This window comes from Pseudophryne corroboree, unplaced genomic scaffold (assembly GCF_028390025.1).
Source record: "Pseudophryne corroboree isolate aPseCor3 unplaced genomic scaffold, aPseCor3.hap2 scaffold_893, whole genome shotgun sequence".
Classification (NCBI taxonomy): domain Eukaryota; kingdom Metazoa; phylum Chordata; class Amphibia; order Anura; family Myobatrachidae; genus Pseudophryne; species Pseudophryne corroboree.
The window spans coordinates 127401-142537 of record NW_026970472.1 but is presented as its reverse complement, the minus strand read 5'-3'; the positions used below and the strand labels follow the sequence as shown (position 1 = coordinate 142537).

Sequence of the window (15137 nt, the reverse complement as noted above, 5' to 3'; positions counted from 1 at the left end):
CGCAATCAGTTAGTGTGTGAGGCTATTAACCAAAAGGTTGGTGGTTCAATCCCACCCAGGGACTTAATTGACCTTGTTATCAGATTTTGGTGATCTTTAAGTAGACAAGTCAAAATTTCAAACCCCCTGTTATGGTGTAGGGTACCTGGCCTTCTCTGATGTAATCAGAGTTAGATTTGATTTAGTGATTTTATAAAAACAGCTAGGAAGCACAATTTAGCAGTGAGTTGCAGAGAAAAAGAAATATGCTGGCAAAAAAATCCAATTGAGTGATTAAACAGCTCTTCATTTTCTGGCTTTATTTTTATGCTAACAAATTTGTTCTCTGAAAAGTGTCCACAAAGCCAAGTCTCTGATTAACATCTTTGTAGGGATGGTTTTTCACCTATTACTAAATTAAACTTGCTTCATTGGAAAGGCAGCAAGATGCATCCTCATTTCAATGTCTACTGAAATAATACAGGTTGACACCAGGAAACATTAACGCCACTGCATCCTTGCTGCTTTCGCATGTGGAAGTCTGTTTAATGTGAAAACAAGGTGATATCTAATTAGCACACAGGTAAGGAATTAAGAAAATCTTTATTTAAGGGTGAAGGTGTTTCTCACAAAATCGTTGCCCCAATGCATCATTGAAATTCAAGCTGGAAAGATGATTTTAATATATCACTTGTACATTTTGTATTGCTCTTCTGGTGACAATGTAGTTTGTTTTTGTCAATTACCATTATAATAATAGGGTAAAGAAAATTAAGTGGATTTTTGAAAGAAAACAATACTGTCAATATACTATTAAAACAAATTAAAATGGTAAAAGTTATTGTACTTTAAGTAAAAATAAAAGAGCAAAAATATCAATCCCAGTTTTGGATTACTTTAATTAACAATAAAAAATGCATATAGCAGAGGATAGTTTCAATCTGCCTACCTCTGGGTTATGGGCCCAGCATGCTTTCATTGCAGTACTCTGCTGCACATGTAAGTGCAAGAGATCCTGAAGCACTCACTCATCATGCGAAAGTACCAATGTGTTTCTTCATTGGTTGCTGGAAGAAACATCTTACAAAAACTCTCCAGATTATTGATTTTTTAAAGTTTTTCTAGGAAACGTTCTAGATGAATGCTTATTAGTCTTTGTCAGTATGTACTTTTTGCAAAGTGTCTCTGTGGCGCAATCGGTTAGTGTGTTCAGCTATTAATCAAAAGGTTGGTGGTTCAATCCCTCCCAGGGACATAATTGACCTTGTGATCAGATTTTGGTGATATTTAAGTAGACAAGTCAAAATTGCAAACCCCCTGTTATGGTGTAGGGTACCTGGCCTTCTCTGATGTAATCAGAGTTAGATTTGATTAAGTGATTTTATAAAAAAACAGCTAGGAAGCACAATTTAGCAGTGGGTTGCAGAGAAAAAGAATAATGCTGGCAGAAAAATCCAATTGAGTGATTAAACAGCTCTTCATTTTCTGGCTTTATTTTTATGATAACAAATTTGTTCTCTGAAAAGTGTCCACAAAGCCAAATATCTGATTAACATCTTTGTAGGGATGGTTTTTCACCTATTACTAAATTAAACTTGCTTCATTGGAAAGGCAGCAAGATGCATCCTCATTTCAATATCTACGGAAATAATACAGGTTGACACCAGGAAACATTAACGCCACTGCATCTTTACTGTTTTCTCATGTGGAAGTCTGTTTAATGTGAAAACAAGGTGATATCTAATTAGCACACAGGTAAGGAATTAAGAAAATCTTTATTTAAGGGTGAAGATGTTTCTCACAAAATCGTTGCCCCAATGCATCATTGAAATTCAAGCTGGAAAGATGATTTTAATATATCACTTGTACATTTTGTATTGCTCTTCTGGTGACAATGTAGTTTGTTTTTGTCAATTACCATTTTAATAATCGGGTAAAGAAAATTAAGTGGATTTTTGAAAGAAAACAATACTGTCAATATACTATTAAAACAAATTAAAATGGTAAAAGTTATTGTACTTTAAGTAAAAATAAAAGAGCAAAAATATCAATCCCAGTTTTGGATTACGTTAATTAACAAAAAAAAATGCATATAGCAGAGGATAGTTTCAATCTGCCTACCTCTGGGTTATGGACCCAGCATGCTTCCATTACAGTACTCTGCTGCACATGTAAGTGCAAAAGATCCTGAAGCACTCACTCATCATGGGAAAGTACCAATGTGTTTCTTCATTGGTTGATGGAAGAAACATCTTACAAAAACTCTCCACATTATTGACTTTTTAAAAAGTTTCTAGGAATCGTTCTAGATGAATGCTTATTAGCCTTTGTCAGTATGTACTTTTGCAAAGTGTCGCTGTGGCGCAATCAGTTAGTGTGTAAGGCTATTAACCAAAAGGTTGGTGGTTCAATCCCACCCAGGGACTTAATTGACCTTGTTATCAGATTTTGGTGATCTTTAAGTAGACAAGTCAAAATTTCAAACCCCCTGTTATGGTGTAGGGTACCTGGCCTTCTCTGATGTAGTTAGATTTGATTCAGTGATTTTATAAAAACAGCTAGGAAGCACAATTTAGCAGTGGGTTGCAGAGAAAAAGAAATATGCTGGCAGAAAAATCCAATTGAGTGATTAAACAGCTCTTCATTTTCTGGCTTTATTTTTATGCTAACTAATTTGTTCTCTGAAAAGTGTCCACAAAGCCAAGTATCTGATTAACATATTTGTAGGGATGGTTTTTCATCTATTACTAAATTAAACTTGCTTCATTGGAAAGGCAGCAAGATGCATCCTCATTTCAATATCTACTGAAATAATACAGGTTGACACCAGGAAACATTAACGCCACTGCATCCTTGCTGCTTTCTCATGTGGAAGTCTGTTTAATGTGAAAACAAGGTGATATCTAATTAGCACACAGGTAAGGAATTAAGAAAATCTTTATTTAAGGGTGAAGATGTTTCTCACATAATCGTTGCCCCAATGCATCATTGAAATTCAAGCTGGAAAGATGATTTTAATGTATCACTTGTACATTTTGTATTGCTCTTCTGGTGACAATGTAGTTTGTTTTTGTCAATTACCATTTTAATAATAGGGTAAAGAAAATTAAGTGGATTTTTGAAAGAAAACAATACTGTCAATATACTATTAAAACAAATTAAAATGGTAAAAGTTATTGTACTTTAAGTAAAAATAAAAGCTAAAATATCAATCCCAGTTTTGGATTACTTTAATGAACAAAAAAAAATGCATATAGCAAAGGATAGTTTCAATCTGCCTACCTCTGGGTTATGGGCCCAGCATGCTTCCATTGCAGTACTCTGCTGCACATTTAAGTGCAAGAGATCCTGAAGCACTCACTCATCATGCGAAAGTACCAATGTGTTTCTTCATTGGTTGCTGGAAGAAACATCTTACAAAAACTCTCCAGATTATTGACTTTTTAAAGTTTTTCTAGGAAACGTTCTAGATGAATGCTTATTAGTCTTTGTCAGTATGGACTTTTTGCAAAGTGTCTCTGTGGCGCAATCTGTTAGTGTGTTCAGCTATTAATCAAAAGGTTGGTGGTTCAATCCCACCCAGGGACGTAATTGACCTTGTGATCAGATTTTGGTGATATTTAAGTAGACAAGTCAAAATTGCAAACCCTCTCTTATGGTGTAGGGTACCTGGCCTTCTCTGATGTAATCAGAGTTAGATTTGATTAAGTGATTTTATAAAAAAAACAGCTAGGAAGCACAATTTAGCAGTGGGTTGCAGAGAAAAAGAAAAATGCTGGCAGAAAAATCCAATTGAGTGATTAAACAGCTCTTCATTTTCTGGCTTTATTTTTATGATAACAAATTTGTTCTCTGAAAAGTGTCCACAAAGCCAAGTATCTTATTAACATCTTTGTAGGGATGGTTTTTCACCTATTACTAAATTAAACTTGCTTCATTAAAAAGGCAGCAAGATGCATCCTCATTTCAATATCTACAGAAATAATACAGGTTGACACCAGGAAACATTAACACCACTGCATCTTTGCTGTTTTCTCATGTGGAAGTCTGTTTAATGTGAAAACAAGGTGATATCTAATTAGCACACAGGTAAAGAATTAAGAAAATCTTTATTTAAGGGTGAAGATGTTTCTCACAAAATCGTTGCCCCAATGCATCATTGAAATTCAAGCTGGAAAGATGATTTTAATATATCACTTGTACATTTTGTATTGCTCTTCTGGTGACAATGTAGTTTGTTTTTGTCAATTACCATTTTAATAATCGGGTAAAGAAAATTAATTGGATTTTTGAAAGAAAACAATACTGTCAATATACTATTAAAACAAATTAAAATGGTAAAAGTTATTGTACTTTAAGTAAAAATAAAAGCTAAAATATCAATCCCAGTTTTGGATTACTTTAATGAACAAAAAAAAATGCATATAGCAAAGGATAGTTTCAATCTGCCTACCTCTGGGTTATGGGCCCAGCATGCTTCCATTGCAGTACTCTGCTGCACATGTAAGTGCAAGAGATCCTGAAGCACTCACTCATCATGCGAAAGTACCAATGTGTTTCTTCGTTGGTTGCTGGAAGAAACATCTTACAAAAACTCTCCAGATTATTGACTTTTTAAAGTTTTTTTAGGAAACGTTCTAGATGAATGCTTATTAGTCTTTGTCAGTATGTACTTTTTGCAAAGTGTCTCTGTGGCGCAATTGGTTAGTGTGTTCAGCTATTAATCAAAAAGTTGGTGGTTCAATCCCACCAAGGGACATAATTGACCTTGTGATCAGATTTTGGTGATATTTAAGTAGACAAGTCAAAATTGCAAACCCCCTCTTATGGTGTAGGGTACCTGGCCTTCTCTGATGTAATCAGAGTTAGATTTGATTAAGTGATTTTATAAAAAAACAGCTAGGAAGCACAATTTAGCAGTGGGTTGCAGAGAAAAAGAAAAATGCTGGCAGAAAAATCCAATTGAGTGATTAAACAGCTCTTCATTTTCTGGCTTTATTTTTATGCTAACTAATTTGTTCTCTGAAAAGTGTCCACAAAGCCAAGTATCTGATTAACATATTTGTAGGGATGGTTTTTCACCTATTACTAAATTAAACTTGCTTCATTGGAAAGGCAGCAAGATGCATCCTCATTTCAATATCTACTGAAATAATACAGGTTGACACCAGGAAACATTAACGCCACTGCATCCTTGCTGCTTTCTCATGTGGAAGTCTGTTTAATGTGAAAACAAGGTGATATCTAATTAGCACACAGGTAAGGAATTAAGAAAATCTTTATTTAAGGGTGAAGATGTTTCTCACATAATCGTTGCCCCAATGCATCATTGAAATTCAAGCTGGAAAGATGATTTTAATGTATCACTTGTACATTTTGTATTGCTCTTCTGGTGACAATGTAGTTTGTTTTTGTCAATTACCATTTTAATAATAGGGTAAAGAAAATTAAGTGGATTTTTGAAAGAAAACAATACTGTCAATATACTATTAAAACAAATTAAAATGGTAAAAGTTATTGTACTTTAAGTAAAAATAAAAGCTAAAATATCAATCCCAGTTTTGGATTACTTTAATGAACAAAAAAAAATGCATATAGCAAAGGATAGTTTCAATCTGCCTACCTCTGGGTTATGGGCCCAGCATGCTTCCATTGCAGTACTCTGCTGCACATTTAAGTGCAAGAGATCCTGAAGCACTCACTCATCATGCGAAAGTACCAATGTGTTTCTTCATTGGTTGCTGGAAGAAACATCTTACAAAAACTCTCCAGATTATTGACTTTTTAAAGTTTTTCTAGGAAACGTTCTAGATGAATGCTTATTAGTCTTTGTCAGTATGGACTTTTTGCAAAGTGTCTCTGTGGCGCAATCTGTTAGTGTGTTCAGCTATTAATCAAAAGGTTGGTGGTTCAATCCCACCCAGGGACGTAATTGACCTTGTGATCAGATTTTGGTGATATTTAAGTAGACAAGTCAAAATTGCAAACCCTCTCTTATGGTGTAGGGTACCTGGCCTTCTCTGATGTAATCAGAGTTAGATTTGATTAAGTGATTTTATAAAAAAAACAGCTAGGAAGCACAATTTAGCAGTGGGTTGCAGAGAAAAAGAAAAATGCTGGCAGAAAAATCCAATTGAGTGATTAAACAGCTCTTCATTTTCTGGCTTTATTTTTATGATAACAAATTTGTTCTCTGAAAAGTGTCCACAAAGCCAAGTATCTTATTAACATCTTTGTAGGGATGGTTTTTCACCTATTACTAAATTAAACTTGCTTCATTAAAAAGGCAGCAAGATGCATCCTCATTTCAATATCTACAGAAATAATACAGGTTGACACCAGGAAACATTAACACCACTGCATCTTTGCTGTTTTCTCATGTGGAAGTCTGTTTAATGTGAAAACAAGGTGATATCTAATTAGCACACAGGTAAAGAATTAAGAAAATCTTTATTTAAGGGTGAAGATGTTTCTCACAAAATCGTTGCCCCAATGCATCATTGAAATTCAAGCTGGAAAGATGATTTTAATATATCACTTGTACATTTTGTATTGCTCTTCTGGTGACAATGTAGTTTGTTTTTGTCAATTACCATTTTAATAATCGGGTAAAGAAAATTAATTGGATTTTTGAAAGAAAACAATACTGTCAATATACTATTAAAACAAATTAAAATGGTAAAAGTTATTGTACTTTAAGTAAAAATAAAAGCTAAAATATCAATCCCAGTTTTGGATTACTTTAATGAACAAAAAAAAATGCATATAGCAAAGGATAGTTTCAATCTGCCTACCTCTGGGTTATGGGCCCAGCATGCTTCCATTGCAGTACTCTGCTGCACATGTAAGTGCAAGAGATCCTGAAGCACTCACTCATCATGCGAAAGTACCAATGTGTTTCTTCGTTGGTTGCTGGAAGAAACATCTTACAAAAACTCTCCAGATTATTGACTTTTTAAAGTTTTTTTAGGAAACGTTCTAGATGAATGCTTATTAGTCTTTGTCAGTATGTACTTTTTGCAAAGTGTCTCTGTGGCGCAATTGGTTAGTGTGTTCAGCTATTAATCAAAAAGTTGGTGGTTCAATCCCACCAAGGGACATAATTGACCTTGTGATCAGATTTTGGTGATATTTAAGTAGACAAGTCAAAATTGCAAACCCCCTCTTATGGTGTAGGGTACCTGGCCTTCTCTGATGTAATCAGAGTTAGATTTGATTAAGTGATTTTATAAAAAAACAGCTAGGAAGCACAATTTAGCAGTGGGTTGCAGAGAAAAAGAAAAATGCTGGCAGAAAAATCCAATTGAGTGATTAAACAGCTCTTCATTTTCTGGCTTTATTTTTATGCTAACTAATTTGTTCTCTGAAAAGTGTCCACAAAGCCAAGTATCTGATTAACATATTTGTAGGGATGGTTTTTCACCTATTACTAAATTAAACTTGCTTCATTGGAAAGGCAGCAAGATGCATCCTCATTTCAATATCTACTGAAATAATACAGGTTGACACCAGGAAACATTAACGCCACTGCATCCTTGCTGCTTTCTCATGTGGAAGTCTGTTTAATGTGAAAACAAGGTGATATCTAATTAGCACACAGGTAAGGAATTAAGAAAATCTTTATTTAAGGGTAAAGATGTTTCTCACAAAATCATTGCCCCAATGCATCATTGAAATTCAAGCTGTAAAGATGATTTTAATATATCACTTGTACATTTTGTATTGCTCTTCTGGTGACAATGTAGTTTGTTTTTGTCAATTACCATTTTAATAATAGGGTAAAGAAAATTAAGTGGATTTTTGAAAGAAAACAATACTGTCAATATACTATTAAAACAAATTAAAATGGTAAAAGTTATTGTACTTTAAGTAAAAATAAAAGCTAAAATATCAATCCCAGTTTTGGATTACTTTAATGAACAAAAAAAAAATGCATATAGCAAAGGATAGTTTCAATCTGCCTACCTCTGGGTTATGGGCCCAGCATGCTTCCATTGCAGTACTCTGCTGCACATGTAAGTGCAAGAGATCCTGAAGCACTCACTCATCATGCGAAAGTACCAATGTGTTTCTTCATTGGTTGCTGGAAGAAACATCTTACAAAAACTCTCCAGATTATTGACTTTTTAAAGTTTTTCTAGGAAACGTTCTAGATGAATGCTTATTAGTCTTTGTCAATATATTCTTTTTGCAAAGTGTCTCTGTGGCGCAATCGGTTAGTGTGTTCAGCTATTAATCAAAAGGTTGGTGGTTCAATCCCACCCAGGGACGTAATTGACCTTGTGATCAGATTTTGGTGATATTTAAGTAGACGAGTCAAAATTGCAAACCCCTTCTTATGGTGTAGGGTACCTGGCCTTCTCTGATGTAATCAGAGTTAGATTTGATTAAGTGATTTTATAAAAAAACAGCTAGGAAGCACAATTTGGCAGTGGGTTGCAGAGAAAAAGAAAAGTGCTGGCAGAAAAATACAATTGAGTGATTAAACAGCTCTTCATTTTCTGGCTTTATTTTTATGATAACAAATTTGTTCTCTGAAAAGTGTCCACAAAGCCAAGTATCTGATTAACATATTTGTAGGGATGGTTTTTCACCTATTACTAAATTAAACTTGCTTCATTGGAAAGGCAGCAAGATGCATCCTCATTTCAATATCTACTGAAATAATACAGGTTGACACCAGGAAACATTAACGCCACTGCATCCTTGCTGCTTTCTCATGTGGAAGTCTGTTTAATGTGAAAACAAGGTGATATCTAATTAGCACACAGGTAAGGAATTAAGAAAATCTTTATTTAAGGGTAAAGATGTTTCTCACAAAATCATTGCCCCAATGCATCATTGAAATTCAAGCTGGAAAGATGATTTTAATATATCACTTGTACATTTTGTATTGCTCTTCTGGTGACAATGTAGTTTGTTTTTGTCAATTACCATTTTAATAATAGGGTAAAGAAAATTAAGTGGATTTTTGAAAGAAAACAATACTGTCAATATACTATTAAAACAAATTAAAATGGTAAAAGTTATTGTACTTTAAGTAAAAATAAAAGCTAAAATATCAATCCCAGTTTTGGATTACTTTAATGAACAAAAAAAAAATGCATATAGCAAAGGATAGTTTCAATCTGCCTACCTCTGGGTTATGGGCCCAGCATGCTTCCATTGCAGTACTCTGCTGCACATGTGAGTGCAAGAGATCCTGAAGCACTCACTCATCATGCGAAAGTACCAATGTGTTTCTTCATTGGTTGCTGGAAGAAACATCTTACAAAAACTCTCCAGATTATTGACTTTTTAAAGTTTTTCTAGGAAACGTTCTAGATGAATGCTTATTAGTCTTTGTCAGTATATTCTTTTTGCAAAGTGTCTCTGTGGCGCAATCGGTTAGTGTGTTCAGCTATTAATCAAAAGGTTGGTGGTTCAATCCCACCCAGGAACGTAATTGACCTTGTGATCAGATTTTGGTGATATTTAAGTAGACAAGTCAAAATTGCAAACCCCCTCTTATGGTGTAGGGTACCTGGCCTTCTCTGATGTAATCAGAGTTAGATTTGATTAAGTGATTTTATAAAAAAACAGCTAGGAAGCACAATTTAGCAGTGGGTTGCAGAGAAAAAGAAAAATGCTGGCAGAAAAATACAATTGAGTGATTAAACAGCTCTTCATTTTCTGGCTTTATTTTTATGATAACAAATTTGTTCTCTGAAAAGTGTCCACAAAGCCAAGTATCTGATTAACATCTTTGTAGGGATGGTTTTTCACCTATTACTAAATTAAACTTGCTTCATTGGAAAGGCAGCAAGATGCATCCTCATTTCAATATCTACGGAAATAATACAGGTTGACACCATGAAACATTAACGCCACTGCATCTTTGCTGTTTTCTCATGTGGAAGTCTGTTTAATGTGAAAACAAGGTGATATCTAATTAGCACACAGGTAAGGAATTAAGAAAATCTTTATTTAAGGGTGAAGATGTTTCTCACAAAATCGTTGCCCCAATGCATCATTGAAATCCAAGCTGGAAAGATGATTTTAATATATCACTTGTACATTTTGTATTGCTCTTCTGGTGACAATGTAGTTTGTTTTTGTCAATTACCATTTTAATAATCGGGTAAAGAAAATTAAGTGGATTTTTGAAAGAAAACAATACTGTCAATATACTATTAAAACAAATTAAAATGGTAAAAGTTATTGTACTTTAAGTAAAAATAAAAGAGCAAAAATATCAATCCCAGTTTTGGTTTACTTTAATTAACAAAAAAAAATGCATATAGCAGAGGATAGTTTCAATCTGCCTACCTCTGGGTTATGGACCCAGCGAGCTTCCATTACAGTACTCTGCTGCACATGTAATTGCAAGAGATCCTGAAGCACTCACTCATCATGGGAAAGTACCAATGTGTTTCTTCATTGGTTGATGGAAGAAACATCTTACAAAAACTCTCCAGATTATTGACTATTTAAAGTTTTTCTAGGAAACGTTCTAGATGAATGCTTATTAGCCTTTGTCAGTATGTACTTTTGCAAAGTGTCGCTGTGGCGCAATCAGTTAGTGTGTACGGCTATTAACCAAAAGGTTGGTGGTTCAATCCCACCCAGGGACGTAATTGACCTTGTTATCAGATTTTGGTGATCTTTAAGTAGACAAGTCAAAATTTCAAAAACCCCTGTTATGGTGTAGGGTACCTGGCCTTCTCTGATGTAATCAGAGTTAGATTTGATTCAGTGATTTTATAAAAACAGCTAGGAAGCACAATTTAGCAGTGGTTTGCAGAGAAAAAGAAATATGCTGGCAAAAAAATCCAATTGAGTGATTAAACAGCTCTTCATTTTCTGGCTTTATTTTTATGCTAACAAATTTGTTCTCTGAAAAGTGTCCACAAAGCCAAGTATCTGATTAACATCTTTGTAGGGATGGTTTTTCACCTATTACTAAATTAAACTTGCTTCATTGGAAAGGCAGCAAGATGCATCCTCATTTCAATATCTACTGAAATAATACAGGTTGACACCAGGAAACATTAACGCCACTGCATCCTTGCTGCTTTCTCATGTGGAAGTCTGTTTAATGTGAAAACAAGGTGATATCTAATTAGCACACAGGTAAGGAATTAAGAAAATCTTTATTTAAGGGTGAAGATGTTTCTCACAAAATCGTTGCCCCAATGCATCATTGAAATTCAAGCTGGAAAGATGATTTTAATATATCACTTGTACATTTTGTATTGCTCTTCTGGTGACAATGTAGTTTGTTTTTGTCAATTACCATTTTAATAATAGGGTAAAGAAAATTAAGTGGATTTTTGAAAGAAAACAATACTGTCAATATACTATTAAAACAAATTAAAATGGTAAAAGTTATTGTACTTTAAGTAAAAATAAAAGAGCAAAAATATCAATCCCAGTTTTGGATTACTTTAATTAACAAAAAAAAATGCATATAGCAGAGGATAGTTTCAATCTGCCTACCTCTGGGTTATGGGCCCAGCATGCTTCCATTGCAGTACTCTGCTGCACATGTAAGTGCAAGAGATCCTGAAGCACTCACTCATCATGGGAAAGTACCAATGCGTTTCTTCATTGGTTGATGGAAGAAACATCTTACAAAATCTCTCCAGATTATTGACTTTTTAAAGTTTTCTAGGAAACGTTCTAGATGAATGCTTATTAGCCTTTGTCAGTATGTACTTTTGCAAAGTGTCTCTGTGGTGCAATCGGTTAGTGTGTTTGGTTATTAACCAAAGGGTTGGTGGTTCAATCCCATCCAGGGATGTTATTGACCTTGTCATCAGATTTTGGTGATCTTTAAGTAGACAAGTCAAAATTTCAAACCCCCTCTTATGGTGTAGGGTACCTGGCCTACTCTGATGTAATCAGAGTTAGATTTGATTAAGTGATTTTATCAAAAAACAGCTAGGAAGCACAATTTAGCAGTGGGTTGCAGAGAAAATGAAATATGCTGGCAGAAAAATCCAATTGAGTGATTAAACAGCTCTTCATTTTCTGGCTTTATTTTTATGCTAACAAATTTGTTCTCTGAAAAGTGTCCACAAAGCCAAGTATCGGATTAACATCTTTGTAGGGATGGTTTTTCACCTATTACTAAATTAAACTTGCTTCATTGGAAAGGCAGCAAGATGCATCCTCATTTCAATATCTACTGAAATAATACAGGTTGACACCAGGAAACATTAACGCCACTGCATCCTTGCTGCTTTCTCATGTGGAAGTCTGTTTAATGTGAAAACAAGGTGATATCTAATTAGCACACAGGTAAGGAATTAAGAAAATCTTTATTTAAGGGTGAAGATGTTTCTCACAAAATCGTTGCCCCAATGCATCATTGAAATTCAAGCTGGAAAGATGATTTTAATATATCACTTGTACATTTTGTATTGCTCTTCTGGTGACAATGTAGTTTGTTTTTGTCAATTACCATTTTAATAATCGGGTAAAGAAAATTAAGTGGATTTTTGAAAGAAAACAATACTGTCAATATACTATTAAAACATATTAAAATGGTAAAAGTTATTGTACTTTAAGTAAAAATAAAAGAGAAAAAATATCAATCCCAGTTTTGGATTACTTTAATTAACAAAAAAAAAATGCATATAGCAGAGGATAGTTTCAATCTGCCTACCTCTGGGTTATGAACCCAGCATGCTTTCATTACAGTACTCTGCTGCACATGTAAGTGCAAGAGATCTTGAAGCACTCACTCATCATGGGAAAGTAACAATGTGTTTCTTCGTTGGTTGATGGAAGAAACATCTTACAAAAACTCTCCAGATTATTGACTTTTTAAAGTTTTTCTAGGAAACGTTCTAGATGAATGCTTATTAGCCTTTGTCAGTATGGACTTTTGCAAAGTGTCTCTGTGGCGCAATTGGTTAGTGTGATTGGTTATTAACCAAAGGGTTGGTGGTTCAATCCCACCCAGGGATGTAATTGACCTTGTTATCAGATTTTGGTGATCTTTAAGTAGACAAGTCAAAATTTCAAAAACCCCTGTTATGGTGTAGGGTACCTGGCCTTCTCTGATGTAATCAGAGTTAGATTTGATTCAGTGATTTTATAAAAACAGCTAGGAAGCACAATTTAGCAGTGGTTTGCAGAGAAAAAGAAATATGCTGGCAAAAAAATCCATTTGAGTGATTAAACAGCTCTTCATTTTCTGGCTTTATTTTTATGATAACAAATTTGTTCTCTGAAAAGTGTCCACAAAGCCAAGTATCTGATTAACATCTTTGTAGGGATGGTTTTTCACCTATTACTAAATTAAACTTGCTTCATTGGAAAGGCAGCAAGATGCATCCTCATTTCAATATCTACTGAAATAATACAGGTTGACACCAGGAAACATTAACGCCACTGCATCCTTGCCGATGATAACCTCAAGTTGGGTCATTCGGTGCTGCAGAGTCGTACGCACTCTTCCACCCGTTCAAGAGCTTTGGTATAACCCCATGGTTCTTAATGTGACCCCAGCATCCTCTAGGTCGTATGAGAAAATAGGATTTTAATACCTACCGGTAAATCCTTTTCTCTTAGTCTGTAGAGGATGCTGGAGTTCCCTTGTGCTGCCTCAGTTGAATCTCCTTTACTTGACAGAGATGTGCCTGAGCAGCGGCCCTCCCCAGCCCTATCCCAAATCATACTTATTTTGCATAGGAGATACCATGGTCATGAAGATTATTCTCCCAGGGTGAGGTTCATTCATTGCATTCTGGGTATGCTGACCCCTGTGATTTCCCCAAATGTGGGTAACTCGACTGCATTATTTGTGGTAGTGGGGGACTGTGTTTGTGTTTTCCTCTGGTCAGCTCTGGTAAAAGTCAGATTTCTTTGTTTCAGATCTTCCTCTAGCCTTGTTCTTCTTTCGAGAGTTCCCTTGTGCTGCCTCAGTTGGATCTCCTTCACTTGACAGGGGGGTGCCCGAGCAGCGACCCTCCCCAGCTCAAGCCCAACTCCTACTTACCTGCCAGGTGAGATAATATGATCATGAAGGTGTTTCTCCCAGGGCAAGGCTCACCCATTGCACTCTGGGTGTGCTGCCCCTGCGATTTCCCCAAATGTGGGAAACTTGACTGCATAATTTGTGTTTCCCCTGGTCGGCTCTCGTATAATTCAGATCTCTTTGTCTCAGGTCTCTCTCCAGCCTAGTTTGCTGTCTGTTTCCACTTCTTTTTTCTTGAGCCCCTCCCTTTTATACCCTTGTGCACTATCCTGACTTCTCCTCCTGTCTGCTTACTTTGTGCCTTCCAATGCACAATGCAAACTACACACCCTTTTACTTGCCTTACAGAGCAGCTCTGGAGCTGTTACAGTGCCAAGCTGCTGTAAGAAATCAGCTTGAATGCTTCAGGGGCTGGGGCATTGTCAACATGAGCCCCACACCGAAGGAGGGTGGGGGTGTTTAATGCGAACTAAGGGTCATCCAAGCGCCGCAAAAGGCCGCCATGCCCTGCATACCCCTTTTCTCTTTTCATATGCAGATGAGGGTTCCAGCCAACTTTGGCCCACTGCTTGGATGACATCACCGTATGCAAATCCATCTTCTGCAGAACTTCCCCCAGGAATGCTTGTACTAGTTGTTGCATTTGGTTTGTTGTTTGGGGGTGCTTCAGTATTAGGCAGCCTTCTGCCCTCCCATGTTCATCTGAAAATATGTGTTCTCCCTGCAGTTGTTGTCTCCAGATGAGAGTTCCCTTGTGCTGCCTCAGTTGAATCTCCTTTACTTGACAGAGATGTGCCTGAGCAGCGGCCCTCCCCAGCCCTATCCCAAATCATACTTATTTTGCATAGGCGATACCATGGTCATGAAGATTGTTCTCCCAGGGTGAGGTTCATTCATTGCATTCTGGGTATGCTGACCCCTGTGATTTCCCCAAATGTGGGAAACTCGACTGCATTATTTGTGGTAGTGGGGGACTGTGTTTGTGCTTTCCTCTGGTCAGCTCTGGTAAAAGTCAGATTTCTTTGTCTCAGATCTTCCTCTAGCCTTGTTCTTCTTTCGAGAGTTCCCTTGTGCTGCCTCAGTTGGATCTCCTTCACTTGACAGGGGGTGCCCGAGCAGCAATCCTCCACAGCTCTGGCCCAACTCCTACTTACCTGCCAGGAGAGATACTATGATCTTCACTGTTAGGGCA

General features: G+C 36.0%; 3 non-coding genes across 3 annotated transcripts; all 3 read left to right on the top strand.

Moving 5' to 3' along the window:
- Positions 1 to 13642: 13642 nt before the first annotated feature.
- Positions 13643 to 13806, top strand: LOC135044168 (U1 spliceosomal RNA). Its single transcript, XR_010236888.1, has one exon. It is a non-coding gene; the product is annotated as a U1 spliceosomal RNA (small nuclear RNA).
- Positions 13807 to 13958: 152 nt separating this feature from the next.
- LOC135044174 (U1 spliceosomal RNA) lies at positions 13959 to 14121 on the top strand. Its single transcript, XR_010236894.1, has one exon. It is a non-coding gene; the product is annotated as a U1 spliceosomal RNA (small nuclear RNA).
- A 655-nt stretch (positions 14122 to 14776) lies between these two features.
- On the top strand, positions 14777 to 14940 carry LOC135044161 (U1 spliceosomal RNA). The gene has a single exon (XR_010236881.1). It is a non-coding gene; the product is annotated as a U1 spliceosomal RNA (small nuclear RNA).
- The last annotated feature ends 197 nt before the right edge of the window (positions 14941 to 15137 follow it).